General features: G+C 34.4%; 1 protein-coding gene across 10 annotated transcripts in view; it reads right to left on the bottom strand.

Moving 5' to 3' along the window:
- Positions 1-19,727, bottom strand: part of FOXP2 (forkhead box P2) — a 636,455-nt gene that overhangs the window by 151,602 nt on the left and 465,126 nt on the right. Inside the window, exon 2 of one of the 10 annotated variants that reach the window (XM_049894636.1) lies at positions 17,989-18,046. The exons of the other annotated variants lie outside the window; for them this stretch is intronic. The gene's annotated coding sequence lies outside the window, so the exon portion shown is untranslated. The remainder of the gene's footprint in view (positions 1-17,988; positions 18,047-19,727) is intronic. 10 annotated transcript variants of the gene reach the window in all.

The following is a 19,727-nucleotide window of genomic DNA, read 5'->3' on the forward strand; positions in this document are numbered from 1 at the left end:
CATTCCTGGTTCCAATTAGTAGTGGATGTCTGCACTGTTTCTTCTCATTTTGAGTGGTGCCACACTGGCATTTGAAGGTCCCAAAAGCTTTATTCCATCCACGTCATTAAGGCTGACTCTACTTTGAGGAGGCAGCTCTTCCCCAGTCATATTTTGAGTTCCTTCCAGCCTGAGGTTCATGTGCTGGCACTATATCAGACAACGTTCTGCTGCTATTCGTAAGGTTTCCAATGGCCAATTTTTTCAGAAGTAGACTGCCAACTCCTTCTTAGTTTTTTCAGTCTGGAAGCTCTGCTGAAACCTGTCCACGATGAGTGACCTTTTTTGTATCTGAAATACCTGTGGTGTGGCTTCAAGCCTCATAGCAATATGCACGCCACCACAGTACGACAAATTGACAGACGTGTGCCCCTTAATCAACTGTAAAGGTCTAAATCACTCCCTCTGCTTAGCCAAGCCTGCCCAGACCTGCTGGTACTACTCAGTTCTCCCTGAGAGTCCCTTGTATGAGTAATAAACTTTCTCTTAAATTCAGTTGCTATATGGGCAGTGTTATTAGTCTTGACAATGAACCAAATTTTGCGAAGAGGTTCAACCCACTTCTACAGGGTGACTATAAAACACTACTTAGTATGCTAAGAATAGGGATATCAAGTCAAGTAGGAGTCCCTAACCCAAAGAGTTTACAGACAAGTTCAGAAGAAAAAGTAGTGATGAGCACCATAGTAAGTGCTGTGACAGATGTGTATGCACAGGGAGCTATGGGAACAGAGAGAAGGGGTACTTATATGATAGATCTGAGAGTAGAACATGATTTTTAGACCAAGTGATAATGAATGGACATTAGGTATACAAATGGGGGTGGTGTGACATGGAAGTGGGGAGTATTCCAGAGCAAAGGAGTAATTTGCATGAAGGCTTGAAGGTATATGAACCCTGATGGATCCAGAGAACCACAGAGAGTCCAGCAAGGTCAGAGAAGACAATGCTAGGGAGAGAGGGCAACAGGGATGAGGGGAGAAGAAAGAAGCAGGAGCCAGATCCCAAGAGTCTCAGGCAAAGCAAAGTGGTCTTTATGTGCTTCAAATGTGTACAATACCTGCCTTTTCTCTTGGAGAATTAAATAAAGGGTTAAATACATATAAAGCATCTCTGACGTACTACCATTACTGTAATCCTGAAGAACTAGCAATAACCAATGCAGAATGGCACAAGATATTCTTTTAAAACCCTTTGATGCCAAGAAATAACTTTTTGTTTCCAGAAATCTCCCCCTCCTCTTTCACCCAGTCAGTCATTTTCCCCTGACTTTACATGGGTTTTATTCCTTTATATTCTTTCTCAAATTCCTGAAGTACACGAGTAAATTACAATATATTTAAAGTCAGTTTAGTATCAAAATCCCTCCTGGAAAATTCTGCTTGAAAGAACAGAAAAGTGGTAAACTTTAACTTCCCTGAATTGTATTGCATAGAGGTACAAAAATAAATGAACTTGTATTTAATTTTACCAAGTAAAAGGCAAGGAAATAACTCAATTTGTCATACCATTATATTTTAATTTTCAAGAAAGTTTTATGATAAACTAAATATAAGAAAATTTGGAAAACATCTCAGTTCAATTTCATACTACAGCACTAAAGGAGGTGAAATGAATATTTTTAAATTTGGTGTTCGAGAAAAAAAAAAAGCTTCATTCTAGATTTAAACTGGATATTTCCCCCTTTCTTTTCTATTTGGGGCATTCAGAATATAATTTCACAGATGATATATTTTTCTTAATGTGATTTCCAGGCTCCATCTAATGGAAAATGTCTGGTTAGAATTAAGAGACATCGTACAGATGTTAAACCACATTCGCATGCAATTATTTCTAAAACAAATGCCAGGGTAGAGCATCTATTGAAATGGCTTTCAGGACGGCTGGCATAACATATTAAACTAGCTTCCAGCCTCTGAGGAAGTCTATATTCCGAAGATTTCTAATCAAGACACCCAGCACAGAATAAACTAGATTTTTCACCTTGACTCATTGATCAAAAATGTACAGACACAGGGTTTGAGTCTCAGGAGTTAGGGTAGGGATTAATATTTTTCAAAGCAAACCTCTTTTTTTTGCTTAATGTAAAAATTACATATTCCATGTTAATTTCAAGAGCTAAAAAATAAAATTACTACAAAATAATACAAGTTAAAAGAATGATTTAATAAGCAGAATAAAACAGCAGAGTAGTAGATCAGATGTATTATGTAGCGTTCAACCTGTTTTAGGGTATTTTTCCTTGAAAAGCAGAAAAAAAAAAAAGTCACTAGAGTTACTTTTGTCCTAGCAGAAATCTAACTTGAAGAGTCTTGTAGAGATATACTTTCAAGTGATAACCTAGAAGAAATTCTTATTGAAAGTATTTCTGACATGCATCTGTCACCGATTTAAATCAGAAATATCAAAAGCAGTGAATACTAGGAAAGAAATAAGCTGTTCATTGCCTTGCTTATATAGGGCATTGTCTTTTCAGAGAGGCATGAACCCCAGATGTCTTTGGAGTTTGTGGATGGAGTAAGGCCTTTAATTGCCTTTCTGTGATCTTCTCCACGGACATGTATTTTGGGATTAGTAGTTGATTTAATGAATGAAGCATGAAGATGCTACTACTCTATCTGTTAAGATCAAAACAAAACACTGTAACATACTATTCATTTTTCCAAATTCAGAAAGAACCAGCATCTCTTTTAGTGCATGTTTTACTCCGTAGCAGGGAGCACCTCAGATCACGGCCACCTCCAGGAACGTACGAGGAGACCGGAGAATGTGGCAGTTCCTCTTCTGATCCCTGCAGAGCAAGCAGCAGCAGTCTTGGATCAGTTACTTTTCATCCGCTGTTGGTCTCAGTGGCAGCTCCTTTTCTTGCCAATAATGATAAATGATAGACTCTTTAATGGGAAATAGAGGCTTCAAGTTGCACAAACTGATGCTTATTTTGTTGGTATCTCTGATCACGATGAGAGCCCTGGAGGTACAGTGGTTAAGCACTCAGGTGCTAACCAAAAGGTCGGCAGTTCGAACCCACCAGCTGCTCTGAACCCACCAGCCACTCCATGGGAGAAAGATCCGGCAGTCCACTTCTGTAAGGATTTACAGCCATGGAAACCCCATGGGGCAGTTCTACTCTGTCCTATAGGGTCACTATGAGTCCAAATTGATGCAGCAGCAGTAGGTTTTCTTATCATGGGAGAACTAGTTGAAAAAGGTGGTTCTTTATTCATAAAGTGTGATTTAAAATGCTAAATTTAGTGTTTAAAGGTTTAAAATGCTAAAATATAATCGCAGATAACTAGAGTCCATGAGGTAAGATTATTAATAAAAGAAATTCAATGCAATTTCTCCAAAGAGTATGTTTCTTGATAGTTTTTAGATCCACAAACATGGAAAGCTTAGATGAGCTCTGAATTAGAAAAGATGGAAGGTCAAAGCTGTCACAGTAATCATTGCATATGAAAATAAAAGAGAGAAAATAGTAGTGCAATGGCAGAATCAACTCAAACTTTCACAAGATCATCATGATTATATGTATTAAAAATACTATAGGATAAGCTTTTTTTTTTTTTTTGTATATGAAAGAGTTTACCGGAGAGAAAATGTCAGATTTTAGAATTGTGTTACAATGAGAAATTATTCATTTCTAAGCCAGGAACAAGTTCCATTACCCAATAGCTGCTCTCAAGAAGGAAGCTAATTTACATTTAAAATAGGAGTACAGGCTACTCTTTAAAAGCACAATGGTAAACACACCAATTTGACAATTACATTAATATGAGTATTTGCATAATCTGCCTTCCACACCTGTTCTTAATTTGAAGCAGCTGCAGGACAAATCACATTACACTAATCTGAATGGGTACGTGGATGCTCCAAAGAGTAATGCACATATCTAATTTTTTAAGATATTTTATTTTTAAAATGTTTCCCGACTATAAAAACCTTTGGTAAGTGTTTAGTAGAAGTCATATATAATATTTATCTGGTTAATATTAATTAGTGGAATAAACAGAATTTCAAAGAATGCTATCTTTTATATTTTGGCCTCCTCTGTTACCTACATATTAATGATTTTTATCTCCAGAGTTATTTTTTTAATAACATGTAGTTATAGGCATAAAAGAGATTAAAAAGAACCATAAATAAAAACATATCTGCAAAATTTCAATAAGGAATGTAATCAGAGAATCGATAGTGAATGCATTAATAGAGAAAAACGTAAAATGAGTTTGTAGCATACACAATTATGGCATGTCTTGGCTGCTTCTCTTTTCAAAACTGGATTCCATTTATGTTTTAACAAATCTATTCCAAAATTCACTAAGCAGAAATTTACTTTCATTTTTTAAAGGATCCAGCTTGTTTTTGTGTGTATTCAAAACACATACTCACAGCCTTCAAAAAAGGGAAGTCAGTTTATTATTGTTATGTATTCTTCTGGTTCACCTATTTAAATCATTCAGCTAGATTCTAGCTGGTAGAATATAAGGTACCCATGTAATCTGTCAACAAAATTGTCTCCCTTTAATCTTGCATTATGAATGGCAAATGAAGTTAGAGCTTTCTAAGGCCTTATTTATTTCCTGAAAAATGAATGAGAGCAAGCACAGTAATGAACTGGAGCTACAAAGCAGATCAGTTTATTTATGTGCTGCTGACTTTTGAAGAGGTAAACATTAAACGGCTGAATTCTTAGTTCAGTATTTCATTCAAGATTTTATTTTTACAAGAGCTCACATTATGTTAGAATAATAAAATACTGAAATAATTCATTTTAGCTTATATTTCTAGTACATTTTTCATATACATTATTTAGAAAACTCACGTTCAGAAGAGTTAAGTAACTCGCCCAAGTTCTGGCAACTTGTAACAGTGTTATGACCCAGTTATTTCGACCCCAGACCCATAGCCTTTCCTCTTATAAATAAATGTTTATTTGAATATATAAACTTCATAAATTTATTTGAATTAATTTATAATAAATTCATTTATCTATTTAAATGAATAACCATTATGATAAATAAATAGAAACAAGGATATTTAGTAACAGAATTTTTTTAAGTTTTTTTTTTCCATCTCACAGTGTATGAAATATTTCTGCTTATGGTTTCCAATGTATTAAGACAATAATTTCTAAAAGTGACTATAAAAAACAGAACTATTTTCTGTTTAGCTTAATATACTGCAAAATCTTATCAAGAACCACAACTAGTTACTTCAGGAGTATAAAAATAATTTTTATCACTATATAATTTAGGCAATAAAGCCAAGTTATTGTGATTGTGAGAAAAGCAATTTTCACAGTTCTGACCTCTATATAATTATACTTCTAAATATTCCTTATTTTATTTTTTTCATTAGAAACCATGCAGATATAACTGAGCACTCACAAAAGTACTCTAAACAGATAAGCTAGCATGTCATGGGGCATGTGGAACATAATGGAATGAAAACTATATTTATGTAATGAATATGCATGTTGTATAATATTCTAACAACAAATTTTAGTTTTTCTCTGAGTATCAGAATATTTTAAACTGAAGAAATGAGTCATAAGTTTCCAAATTTTAAGACAATCTTGTTTTTTTGTATTAAGAGAAAAACTATTTAAGTCATTATTAAAGTTAAAAGGTTTTGGCAAGTAAAATGTAAGGAACGTTAATTTTTTATAAATATAATTTACTAAAAAGGTATATGGGCAGTGCTCAGGTTATGGACATCTGACTTACATACAACCTGTACTTATGAATCAACCCCCACAAATTTTATATTAGAAATTCAAGGTACATATAATTGTTCATAATAATAAATGGGCACTGCTTTGTGATACACATCAAAATATTATTATTACTATATTATTATGTTAAAGAAAGGTACACTATACACTATATACTAAGACAAATACCTGACTAACTGATGCTAGATACGAACCATACCTAACTGTTCTGACTTATGTGCAAATTCGACTCAAAGACAGACTTAGGAATGGAACTTGTTTGTAATCCATGGACTGCCTGTATTCTTTTGCTAAAAAAAAGCATTAGGATAATAAAATTTTAGAGCTAGAGACTAATCTAAATCGTCCTGGTTGACAGAAAAAAAAAAAAAAAATTAGGCTAAACGACTGAACCCCCCTCTGCAAGGTTTAACCATCAGTAAGTGATGTAGCCAGACCTGAAACCCAGTGGTTCTCCAGTACATGAACTAGAGAGGGAATCTGGTCTCTTACCTTTATCACAAAGTACAGAAGACCAAGAGGTCATTTACTACATGTTCATACTTTTCATGGTCCTAAATGAAGATACACTTTAAAAAGAAATCTTATGTTTAAAAAGAGCTACAAAATGTAAAAATGCATTCTTTCATAGACTTGCATCGTATGATGAAACACGCATGTGCAGGTAAATGCAGATAACACCAACGCAAAACTCACTGTGAGGCTGGAATTCAGGTGATTTTCTATTCTTCATACTTTTCTGATTGCCTAAATTATTTTTTGCAAGCATGCATTCCTTTAATAATCACCAAAATAAAGATATTTGAAATTGAAAATGGAACTTAGAACAACAGTTATAAACATTTTTCATAAAACATTCTAGTATAGAAATTTTCACTGACAAAAAGGTCCAACTTTTAACTACTCTGATTTTTTTCGTATTAAAACAAAGAACCTAATACTTTTGCCTTTTCTCAGTAATGATGGAAAATAAATGCCTACCACATTTTTTTAATGTGAAGAAATTAAGATACTTTTTTTCAATCTTCCTTTCTTTCTGGGTCAGCCCCTTTTGTGATAGGCTTTCCCCCCGTTTCCCCTTTAATCACCTCTATCATATTATTTGCTATCCTTTAACTTGTTCCACACTTTGATATTATTATTTGCTATCCTTTAACTTGTTCCACATTTTGATATTACTCTTAAATTCTGGAATGAAGTCCTAAACAAATTTTAAAGAACCACAAACAAAGCCTGAGGAGGCACAAAAATGAAGAAAATCTCAGTTGCTTCATTAAGCACGGAAAAGAGAAACCCAATTTATTCCACAGAACACTCTTAAAAGCCATAACTGCCAAACAGGGTTTTTTTTTTTTTCCCCCCTTACCTTAAACCACTGAATTTTGTTTAAAAAGACTTAGAAAGGTAGTTATTATCCTGAATTTTTACCTAGCCAGACTGTCAACTCCCTGAGGACAGGTACATCTTTGAATCCCCCATGGTACCTGGTGTCTGCCTAACACACTGAGGGCATTTAGTCATGTTTCTTTGATGGACTGATTGAGGATGTAAATTGCAAACCAGTTTTACAAATCTTAGTGCTGTTCTGTTTTCAGTTTGCAATTTTTTTCCCCACTGGAACATGATAATCATTTGTTTCATATGAAATACCATATAGCATGCTTTTCAATTTATTTCTACATTACTCTCAGACTCTTTTTTAAATTAAATAAATAACTACTTCAATAGAACTGCAAGCAAAAAGGTAGGAAAAAACTGTATTAGGCACCTCTGCTTTGGCTAGCAGTGTTAAACATTATCGAACGGACGTGTCTAATAACATAACTGCATCAATTGCTTAAGTACTCAGTTTTAATTTGGTTCTTTAGAAAGGTCCTTCACTATTAACTAGTCCTAAAACAGTGTTCCTTTTAAAGCAATTTGTATTGGCACGACATTGTGAATTAATATAATGTGATGGCAAGATACATTTAGCATTAGGTAGCCCATTTCTCAGTGCTTCATCAGAAATTTGAGTATGTAATGGACTTTGCCTCCAACAAAATTTGCTATCCTCAAAGATTCAGGAACCCCTAATCAGAAAGTACCTGAGTCTCATACACTATATGTATTTCCGTATTTCATACATTGATTTCAATGTATTAGTACTTAACAAAGTTGCTGTTGCTAGTTGCCATGGAATTGATTCCAACTCATGGCAGCCCCATGTGTTACAGGGTAGAACTCCTCCATAGGGTTTTGTTGGCTGTAATTTTAACGGAAGCAGATAGCAACACTTATCTTCTGGTATACTGCTGGCTTGGTTGGTACCCCTGACCTTCAGGTTAGCAATTAAGTGCAAACCATTTGCACCACCTCTGTGTTTAACAAAGGGGTTGCAAAAGGGAGCCTGAAGGCCAGATTCAACCATGAGTTGATTTTTTTGGCTTGTGCAATAAAGAATAAAGAAGGAAAGAAGAAAGACATTCAGGGAGCATGAGCACTCAAGGACAACATAGTTCCCACTCTTTCCTAATTCCTTGCACCCAGTCTACCATATACCTGCCTGGGCTTGCATGGTATTAGGGTTTGAGCTTCCTAGCCTAATGGTATGCAAAATGCCTACTGCAAGTAGATATTTAAAAAAATTAATTTCCTTAGTACATTAAAAAAATTAAACACGTCACAAAATGCATAAACTTTATACACACAAAATATACAGAAAAAGTGGGTTAAAAAATAGAAAAACACTAAAAATTCACAATTTTATCATACAGAAAAATAATAACACAGCTATTTGCCCTACTTTTGTTTTCAACGTTATGATGCATTGACATATTTCTCCAAAGAAAAGCTCCTTATACTAGTTTATTTCAAAGACAAAATCCAATGGCAATAATTCCATAAAGTTTTAAGAAGAAGATGGACTAATTTCATTCTGGATAATTACTGGAAAGTGTGTAAGAACTATCACAGGAGATGAGATTATTAAAAGTCATCATGCATCTACAGCATCTCCAAGCCAAACCAAAGACTAATTCTTATTCTCATGGTGACCTGGAGGAAGCAATGAAAAACACCCACAAGAATAACCCTGGTTTGGTTCGCCAGTGTCACATATGGCTATAAGGGACCTCCCATTCTTTCTCCTCCAGCGTGGAACAGCCTTTGACCAGACAGGCAGGCTTTAGAGAACCAGATAATCCTACCCTTTCTACTCCCCTCGTTCTCCTCTTCCAAAGTGAAAATTTTTGAGAAAATAATTCATTTATTTCAAATATATACCAGAGAAAGGCAGTGTGAAAAAAAAAAAATCTTATAATCAGATGGAATTGAATTTCAGCCCTTTGTCCTTGGAAAAGTTACTGAATGTTTCTGGCTCTCAGTTTCCTCATAATGAAATAGGGACAGTTCCAACCACATCTGGGGTTTATGTGGGGATAAAATGACAAATCATAGGGCAAAGTACCTGGAACCTAGAACACAGCAGGAATTTAGCATGTGTCAATAAGGCTGGGAGGCAAGGGAGAGGAAAAACATTTCCTTGAACCTTCTTCTAGATGCCCCACTAAGTATCTATTTTTCTATTATAGCTGCTTATAGATTACTGCAGGGAATATGGGAGTACGAAAAAGTCTTTTGTCTTCTCTGTACCTGGGAGAAAAGATAGCACCTTCTCAACCTGTCCAGTAACACCAGAACTCAACAAGAACAAAACAAATTTTTTTTTCTGACCTTAACTTGTTTGAAATTCAGCTTTCATGACTTTTTTTTTAACTATCCTTTGAAAAACATTTGCTTCTCTACTTGCAAAAGATACGTTCACTTATTCAAACTATCCAGTGTTTGTTCCATTGCCTACGTATGTTCTATGCGGGTGCCTCACCACAGCTGCCAGGGTTCAGCCATAGTAAGTTCCTAGAAGGGGAGAATCACCTCTGCTTCGTTTACTTTGCATTGTGCTTTACCTAGTACTGAATATTTACCTACTTTTTAATAACATTTTAGTGATAATTGAAGCTACTAAAACTTAGAATTAAACCTCATAACCCACGGAATTTTGGTCATGTTAATAAACAGATTTGTATATTTCTAAAATTTCTAAGAATACAAAATGTCAACTTTTCCTGTTATTAAAGTATCTCAAGTCATAAAATTGCTTTTCACATATTCTTAGCACCCCATGAGTTAGTTCTAACAGCTATGATAAACTGTTGGTGCCAAACACTGCTGGTTGCCTACCTCAAAATCATCCTTTGGTCTTCTTTATGAAAATGACCCCAACTTTGTTCAGAGTGACAAAATGCCTGGTTAATAATCAGCTTCACAGACTCAGTTGAAGCAATGGTGAGGGGTGGGTGTTGTGTGATACCGTTTGGTCCAATGAGATGGAAGCAGGGGCTACTGCGTAGGTAGGGCTTCTAGGAAAGCTTGTTAAAAGGGGCATATTCATCTGGCATACACTTATTTGTATTTTGCCTTTTTCACTTTTGCCTTCTCCTTCTTCCTGGCTGGAACATGGACATGATGCCTAGAGGACGGTGGCCATCTTGTGATTATTAAGACAACAGCTAGATAGGGGCAAACAGAAGAGTAGGAAGAATCTTGGTCCTTAGTGTCATCTTTGAGCAGCTTACCAGCTCTGGACTGCCTGTATATGGAGTTCATGATTCATAATAAAAATATTTCTACATAAATCAGCTGATAAATTCCATAGTTTGTTAGCTTTTGAGAAACTAGAACTTTAATCATATTTTAATCACTAATTTTTTTTAATTTCTATAACATGGTAGGCTCTATGGGAAGAAGGGGGTATAGAGTGAATTTTTTTTATATTGTTTTTATTTTTATAAAGATATTCTATGAAAGAATCTGCCATAGTCTTTCTGTGAGACCACAGATTTTTCTCATGTCAGCATATCATAATGTTCGATGTGTTTCTTGGTTTGTCACTTGAGAACGTGCAGTAGCACTAGCAGTAGAAGATATCAAGGTGGCAACTTTTACAGCAAAGCAAGTGTTACCATTAGAAGTGTAAGAATTTATACACTGTGTGAATAATTTTCTATTTTATGCTACCAAAGTGCTTAACTACTAGGTACTACAGGGTCTATGTCTATACTGATAAAATCATAAAAATAAGCATGATTAAGCAACAAAATCTTTTAAAAAATAACTCCAAACACATTTAGACACAGCTGAATGTGATTCAAGCCTTTAACTGTGAACTGAATCAAGAGGGAGCTTGGCTAATTTGAGAGATAAAACTCCAACATCAGAATTCCTGTGCTAAACCAGTCAACAACTGGTAGTCATTAACACCTGTATACTGCCCACTGAACTTCTACGAGGTCTCTTCATACCCAAGACCTTGCTTTCTCCCATGTCCTTATCGAACATAAACAAACAAAAAAATGAAAACCCATTGCATAGACTCGGATGCATAGCAACCTATAGAACAGAGTAGAACTGCCCCACATTCCAAGGAGCAGCTAGTAGATTTGAACTGTCAACCTTTTGGTTAGCAGCCTGAGCTTATAACCACTCCACCATTAGGGCTCCTTACAGAAGATGTCAATAGAATTGATGCCAATAGAGATTTACAATTAAGAAGGAGGAAAATATTAATATATGAAACCTCTCTGAATTCTTCAAATAAATAACAATGAAAGTAGGGGAAATTGTGTACTCACTTTCGATTTTCCTCATAGATGCTAGATTTCAAAATCTAGGAGCATGTTGTTGTTAGGTGCCGCTGAGTAAATTTTCTACTCATAACGATTCCATGTGACAGAGTAGAACTCCCCCATAGGGTTTCTTGGTTGTAATTTTTTATGAAAGCAGAATGTCAGGTCTTTCTCCCATGGAGCTGCTGGGTGGGTTCAAACTGTCAACCTTTTGTCTAGCAGCTAAGTGCTTAACCATTGTACCACCAGGGCTCCTTCTCTAGTAGAGTGGAGCCTTAAAGTCCACAGATATTGAGGATTGGTCTGATTATCTGCAAATGATCACGAAGTTCCAAGACACTAAACCTGTGTTAATTCTTCAAGGCATGATATTGTATCAAGTGTGTTGGGAAAATGACCCATTCTTTAGATTGTTGACTTCCCACACATATAATCTAATGCAGTTTTGCTGTTTCTTACTTGTCCTCATTGATATAGGAAAACCTGAGATGTGGATAAATAAATGCTTCTTTAAAAAAAAAATGGACATTAAGCAAGAGGTAAATTTTATGAAAAGTTAGTTAACTTGTGTTACATTTTCCACAATACTAGCTCAATTTGAAAGATAACACATCTGGAAGGAAGAATGCACAAACCTTTCCACATTCTTGATATGAGAATTTCTGGAATTTGAGAGTTCATGAAGATCTTAGGCTACGTACCTTTTGAATGTCAAGGGTGTACTATAATTAGTTCTCGTGAGTGGTTTCTTCCTCATCTAATTAGAGACCATAACTTTCATTTTAAAAAATCCACTATACTATAGCATTTTATTAGCATTTATTAAGTGCCTTTGGGAAAAGTAACTTTGTGCCCAACCATAATTTGACTTAAAATCACGTTAGATTCTGACAACTGAGCTTGTATGATTTTCATATCAAGGCAGGGTGACAAATATTTTTGAAGGAACAATTCATTACACTTTCGTTTGATCTTTTTTGTTTGTGCTTCCAAATTCATGATTACTAAAATTGGCTAACAGAAAAAACTCATAATCATGACAATCCATGATCTGCTTAGGAAAAAAAAAACTGGTCATTTTATACCACCATCCCAAGAAATTCCAGGTTGAATATTTATTTCTTAAAGTGTTTTCTGGGAAATCTGACAAAAGGATTTAAGGGATGATGAAGTCTGATTTATGACTTTGAAAGAGCCACCTGTGAATGTTATCAACCAGTTGAGATTTCCAGCATTATTACTATTATTGGAAATATTTCAGGGTTCCATGTCCATCTAAGTAGCTGCGATATGCAAGAGAAGAGTTGCTTTCATACTAAAATTACAACTTAAAATAGCATAAAGGAAACTATTCTTGGGGCAAGACAAGAACTAAACATTGGATACTAGATTGTAAGAAAGAGCCTTGGTGTCACAGTGGTTAAGCGGCTCGAACCCACCAGCTGCTCCATGGAAGGAAGATGTGGCAATCTGCTTCCATAAGGATTGTTGTTGTTTGGTGCTGTTGTGTCAGTTCTGACTTATACTAACCCTACGTACAAAAGAAAGAAACACTGCCTGGTCCTGAGTCATCCTCACAATCATTACTATATTTGAGCCTGTTGTTATAGCCACTGTTGTCAATCCATCTCATTGAGGGTCTTCCTCTTTTTCACTGACCCTCTATTTTACCAAGCATGATGTCCTTTTCCAGAGACTGATACCTCCTGATAACATGCCCAAAGTACATGAGACAAAATCTTCCCATTCTCATTTCCAAGGAACACGCTGGCTATACTTCTTCCAAGACAAACTTGTTCGTTCTTCTGGCAGTCCACTGTATATTCAATATCCTTGCCTACACCATAATTCAAAGGTTATCTATTCTTCTTTGGTCTTTCTTATTCATTGTCCAGCTTTTGCATGCATGTGAGGTGATTGAAAATATCATGGCTTGGATCAGGTGTACCTTAGTCCTCAAAGTGATATCTTTGCTTCTTGACATTTGAAATAGGTCTTTTGCAGCAATGCACTATGTCGTTTTCTTTCTTGACTGCTGCGTTGATTGTGGATCCAAGTAAAATGAAATCCTTGTAAACTTCAATCTTTTCTCTCTTTACCATGATATTGCTTACTGGTCCAGTTGCAAGGATTTCTATTTTCTTTATGAGGAGGCATAATCCATACTGAAGCCTGTAGTCTTTGATCTTCATCAGTAAAGATTACAGTCTTGGAAATACTATGGGTCAGTTCTTTGTCCTATAGGGTCGCTATGAGTTGGGAATTGACTGGATGGGAATTGGTTAGATTATAAGAAGTAGCTTCCAAGGGGATAAAGAAGTAGTACAGTGTTGTTATTATTATTACATTATTTTTTGAAAAATGATTACAATCGCTTTTAGGCTAAAGATAGAATTAAAGAGTTACAGGCATTTAATAATACTCCTTTCTCAATATGTGACAGAGGGACAGAGAAAGAAAAATGGACAAGATTACATGATGATAGAAGAAAGAGTACAGTAGAAAAGCTGAACGTAGCAGAGAATTTTTAAGGAAATCAGAGATGTAGAATGCAGGACGATGGAACAATATTAATAGACTCCACAGAGGAAACACAAAGAGTCTTAAGTGTAAGTGAATTTCAAAATAATTTCACTTTTTGTCTTTAATCATGTGCTTACACTGTTCTTCATTTTGTCATTCAATTTAGCTTGTACAACACCTCCAAACATCTTAAGATAAAATTCACAGTCTAAGTCTTAAATCCCACAGAGAGCTTCCATAATGATATTAATGTTCTATTTCTTTCATACTCTCACTTTAGTTAAGGTAGAAAAGTCAAGGGAATATATACTTAAAATCCTAATGGATTACAGAAAGAAGCAGGTGCTTGGGTAGCTAAGAAAAAAGAAAATTTGACCTCCTAGGAAGAAATTTTCTTTCAGATTTAATTTTTGGGAATTCCATATTATATATGCAGTCTATGTTTACTTATATAATTGGAGGCACAGAAATCTGAGAAGCAAAATTACATTTATTAATGCTAAGATTTTTTCCCCCATTAATTATTGATTACTATTGTAGATCCTGAGTTACTGGCAAATAATAAAAAATGAGTGAGGTTAAAAATCATCATTGTTGCCGTTCAACTAAACAGTATTTACACATAAATCTGCTCATTCTTGTGGATATAGCTAGATATGGTCCACAAGCCGCATCTTTTAACACCTCTCCCTTTCCTTGACCTTCCTAATGAATCATATGCTAATTTGATCTATTTCCCCCTTTTCTTTTTTCTTGCTCAAAAAAAAAAGTGGGTGCTACTCTCTTTTTAAATTGTCTTTTTCAGAAACCTCTTCCACTCACATAGATTCATCTATCACTTCTAGAGTATTCCACAAATATTTGTCTCCAGTCCTGACCTCTCTGCCAAGCTCCCTTTCTAACTTTCTAAAGGCTTGCTATTTCTACTTACTTGTCTTGCTATCATCTCAAACTCAACATGTCTAAAAGTCTGTTCAACATCATAGCCTACCTAAACATTCTCCTAAGGATTATCCTTATTCCAGATTCCTCATAACTCCCCTTCCTCAAAACATCCTCTAAATGTACCATTAGCTAACTAGATCTTTACAAAACACTGCTTTGATCACATCACTTTCTTATCAAAGGCTTTAATAGCCCCTGCTACCTAAAGTACAGATCATTAGCTTGGCCTTTCATGCTCTCTACAATGCGCGATGTATATTTCTAGCCCTCCAACCCATTCATTACTCCCTTAATATGATCTCTACACCAGCAAAAAGAAACTACTTACTCTTTACTAACCAGACCTCATAAGCTTTTTTCTCTACGTCATCGATAACATCTTTTAAAAAATTCAACATCAAAGCCTGCTGTTTGTTTTCTCTGTCTACCAAAGTCTCCTGCTTAAAGCCAAACATAAATACTGCCTTCTCCACAAAACCTTCCCTGATCATTTTAGCCTGAAGTGATAATTTGCTCTTTTAATGATTATTTTCAGTCTTTCCCATTCCTACAGCACTATGGCCTGAAATGTATTTGTTTGTGTACAAGTCTTACTACCTTTTCAGCTAAATCACAAGTCCCTGAGGACTTTCTTCTTGAGTCCCTTGCATGGCATTACATATGATAATCACTCAATTTACACTGAATTAAATTTTTTCCCAAACCTCCCCCCACTCTCCAACTAGCACAATCTCCTCCTCTTCCATTGTTTCAATAAGCTTTTATTGAGCTCCATTTTGTTCAGTGGTAGAATTCTTATCTTCCATGTGGAAGCCCCTGTTCTATCCCAGCCAATGTACCTCATGTGCAGCAACCACCCATTTGTCAGTGTGAGCTTGTATGTTGTTTCCTTGCTGAACAGGTTTCCACCCTAAGATGGGCTAGCTAGGAAGAAAGGTCTCCTGATCTACGTCCAGAAATCAGCCAGTGAAAACCCCAAGGATCACAATGATCAGATCTGCAACTGATCACGAGAATGGTGTGGGACCAGGCAGTGTTTACTTCTGTTGTGAGTGGAGTTAGGTGCTGACTTGAATTATTCACCAGGAGCTGCATCAGGTGCCAGAGGTGCATGGGACATTCACTGTCTTTGTTGTCATAGAGTTTACAGTCTAGTAGGAAAGGCAGACATTAAAATGGAAGTTTATGTGTGCTGAATGTGAAGTATACACGTTAAAGGAATATGTAGCAGGGTAAGATACTCTATTAGTTCCTAAAACACTTAACTGTTGCTTTCTTTATAATTTAGGCATAATTGTATCATTAGAATAGCTGAGAATATTGAAAAGGTATGGCTGAATAAAATAAATCATACCATAAATATTTTAAGGATTAAATATCAATTTCCTGGAGCAATCATGTATTAACTCATTTTAAGTGAAAGAACTTACACTAGGTACATTACATAGCATTTTTTGTAATCTTTACAACAGTCTTTCAAGGAGGGTATTCGTATTCTCATTTTAAAGGTAGGAAATAGGCTGCAAAATATCAAGTTACTCTATTCATAGTCCTACTAACTAGCGGCAAAAGCAGCTTCAGATCCAAAACAGGTTCTTTGTCCCACATGCCACAAGCAGATCAGACACAAGCTTCCTACACAAGCATGCTTAGCAGTGAGGGGTTGGATGTCCCAAACCCTCCTCCACAGGGTGTCAGCCTTGAGCAGTTGGCCATGGGTGGCAACACCATAATATCTTTTAGAATTATTTTACTCTATTTTTTTTATAGCCGTCTTGTAAATTTACTTAATTCATGCTGCCTTTTAAATGTTCTAGACTGGAATCGGAGAATCAGAACCATGCAAAGCATAATCCATCCTTGTAAATAGTTTTTAAATTAAACTCATTTTTTTAATTGATGATCAAGAAACAATGTATTAGACTTACTGCTTATTATTTTTGATACATAAAAAATATAAACAGAAAAGAATACTTTTTAAAAATTCTTCCTAATTTTTCTTCATCACAATAGATTGTTCTACTCTAACCTATATCTTAAATTTCCTGATAATGCTGCTTTAAGTACTTGGAACAAAATGTGTTCTAGATTGTTTCTAATTCTTCTATATTAGGAATTAATATTGAAAAGGAAATATTCAGTTTCTTTCTTTAACACTGCATAAATGGAATTTTATCTTTGCATAATACATATTCAGTGATGTCCAATTCTATATTCTACAGAAGTTAGTAAAGAGTTTCCCTTCCAAGTAAGTATTTACTTACTTATACAATTTGATATTTTATTCCTGATTTTTTAAAAAAGACTGTTGAATTTTGAATCACTGATTAGTTTACTACAGAATTTCTGGTTTTGTCTGCTGATTCTACTTTTGGAGTGAGGAAGCAAAGGAGGGTAGAAATGTTGTTAAACTGCATTATATCACAACATATTTTAATGTCCATTATTAAAGTAAATATATGGGTAAAACAGTTCTTTGTATAACTTACATTTCTCCTACAAGCAATTTATAAAATTATTTCAATACATTAAACAAAACAAAGCTTTCTTAGATGTTGTTAAAAAAATATTTGCACAATGGTTTTAATAATATGGATTTAATCCTTTGATTCCAAAGACCATTATTTTTGGCTGTGATATGTCATCCAAAACATGTTTCTTATATAGTACTGAAAACGAAGAAAAATAATTCTTAAGTCATAAGCCAATATCCAACAAAATATACCAAATCCTGAACAATTAAGATGCCTATCATTTACATTAAAAAACAATAAATCTCTAACCACAGAATATTAGGTTTTGTCAGTTAGCCCAATGTTTTCATTTTAAAGATATTAAGTATTTTCCTCAAACTCATTTTACTAGTTTGCAGCTGAGTCAGAATAAGACCACCAAATTTAATCACTTTTGCATTTTACTATTCCATTCTTGAACTTTTAAAGACAGAATTATTAAAACTTTATCATTTTAATTACCTATTAGAAAAGAGAACCTTCTATTAGATATTAACCTACAATGAAGGAAGTGGTTACAATGCTATATACTAATATTCATCTAAGATAGCAAAGCAACGGCATTTACCTTAAATTTACGTCTCTGCACTGCACAGCTGTTGAAGAACCACAAGTCTGTCTCATGGCTGTAAATGTAACAAGAACAATAATGCGACCAATTTTCATACCTAAACTAAATTAAGTAGATTTGTCATAGGCTAGAAAATTGATAGTGTACTTTACAAAAAAAAAAAAATTATGTGTACTTGTGCATGTGTGTATGCATGTGTATATGCATGTGTGTATACATGTGTGTGCCTGGGTGCCTGTGTGCACTGTAATTTACTCTTTCTCATCTAGAAATAAGTTTCATGAAACTGAAACTATTACATAGTCTCTTTGCCTAACTTTCCTCATTATGGATGACTACTGGGATGGGTACGTGAAGTCTAGGAAAGGCTAGGAGTAGATAAAAATAAATAAAACATTAAAACAACAGGCTGTTTTTGCTGTTATTATTATGGTTTGTTTTTCTGGGATTATAGTAAGAACGTAAAGAAGAAACATCTGGCAATCCTTTGGTTAATATCTGTTCCCATTTGCATCACAATATATATTATTCATCAATAAGTCATATAATCAATGTACTACTGATTGGACCTATTAAACTTGTTTCATATAATGAATAGAATGTGTAAACATGTTTCAAATACATATACGCAGATATATATATATATATATACACGAAAGCAAAGTCACTATTACAATTGGTATTCAAGCTTGTGAAATGTGATGTTTTTTCTTTCCATTTTGCATAAGATATGCTAATATTTATGCCATTTGCAGCACAAAAACCTGGAAAAAAAGTAAGTGAAAAAATAATAGTAAATAAATTAAAAAAAAAAAACTTTTTTTTTTTTCTTTAGAAATAGATGTTCTACCATACCATATTTCAAATCTGGCCACCACTCTTCGAATTTAAAAGAAATTCAGGTGAGTATAACAGGCAACCAAGTATTGTTCTTCTGACTTGAGCCATCAAAACAGATTTTTAAAAAATCTGTATTTTTCTTTCAAAACTTATAAAATAGTTCACCATCAAAACTCTATTGTAAATGAAAAACAAACATTTTTTTTTTGGTCTTATTTTAAAGATGTTATGCTTGATATAGTAAGAACTACTAAAACCAAAAATCCAAACCTAGTGCCGTCAAGTCGATTCCAACTCACTATGATCTATTAAATAATGAACACCTTGCCTTACAAATGCAGATTTTGAAACTTTCTCAATTATCCTTTTGAATTTTTATAAAATAATCTACACCAACTCTATATAAAAAGGTTAGTTAATCCCGTAGTTAAACAGAAAACAACTTGTAGACTATGTAGTCACGTAAAAAAATTTTTAAATGTTAATTTCATATTCAATGGTTAAAATTTTTAACAAAATTATTCTACTTTTTCTTTAACGTCAGTGGAAAATAGTACAACTCACACTAAACAGCGTGTACAGATGCAGTGATAACCATTACCTAATATCCTTGCAAGGCAACAGATGTGTAAGCTACTATAAAATACTATTAGATTTTTATTACAACCCCAGAATGTCTTCAGTTGCTAAGCTTATCAAGCACTATGAAATACTAAAATGTAGGTTCACATTATATTAACTTCAGGCTATATTTTGGAGAAAAAGTAAAGCTTCATCCATTATTTCTAAATTCTCATTCATAAAAACCAACCTCTCATTCCTATGATATTTTGACAGTACCAAAAAACAAAACCAAACAAAAAAACAAACCCATTGTCATTGAGTACAAAAATAAT

Source organism: Elephas maximus, chromosome 8, assembly GCF_024166365.1.
Source record: "Elephas maximus indicus isolate mEleMax1 chromosome 8, mEleMax1 primary haplotype, whole genome shotgun sequence".
NCBI classification, from domain to species: Eukaryota; Metazoa; Chordata; class Mammalia; order Proboscidea; family Elephantidae; genus Elephas; species Elephas maximus.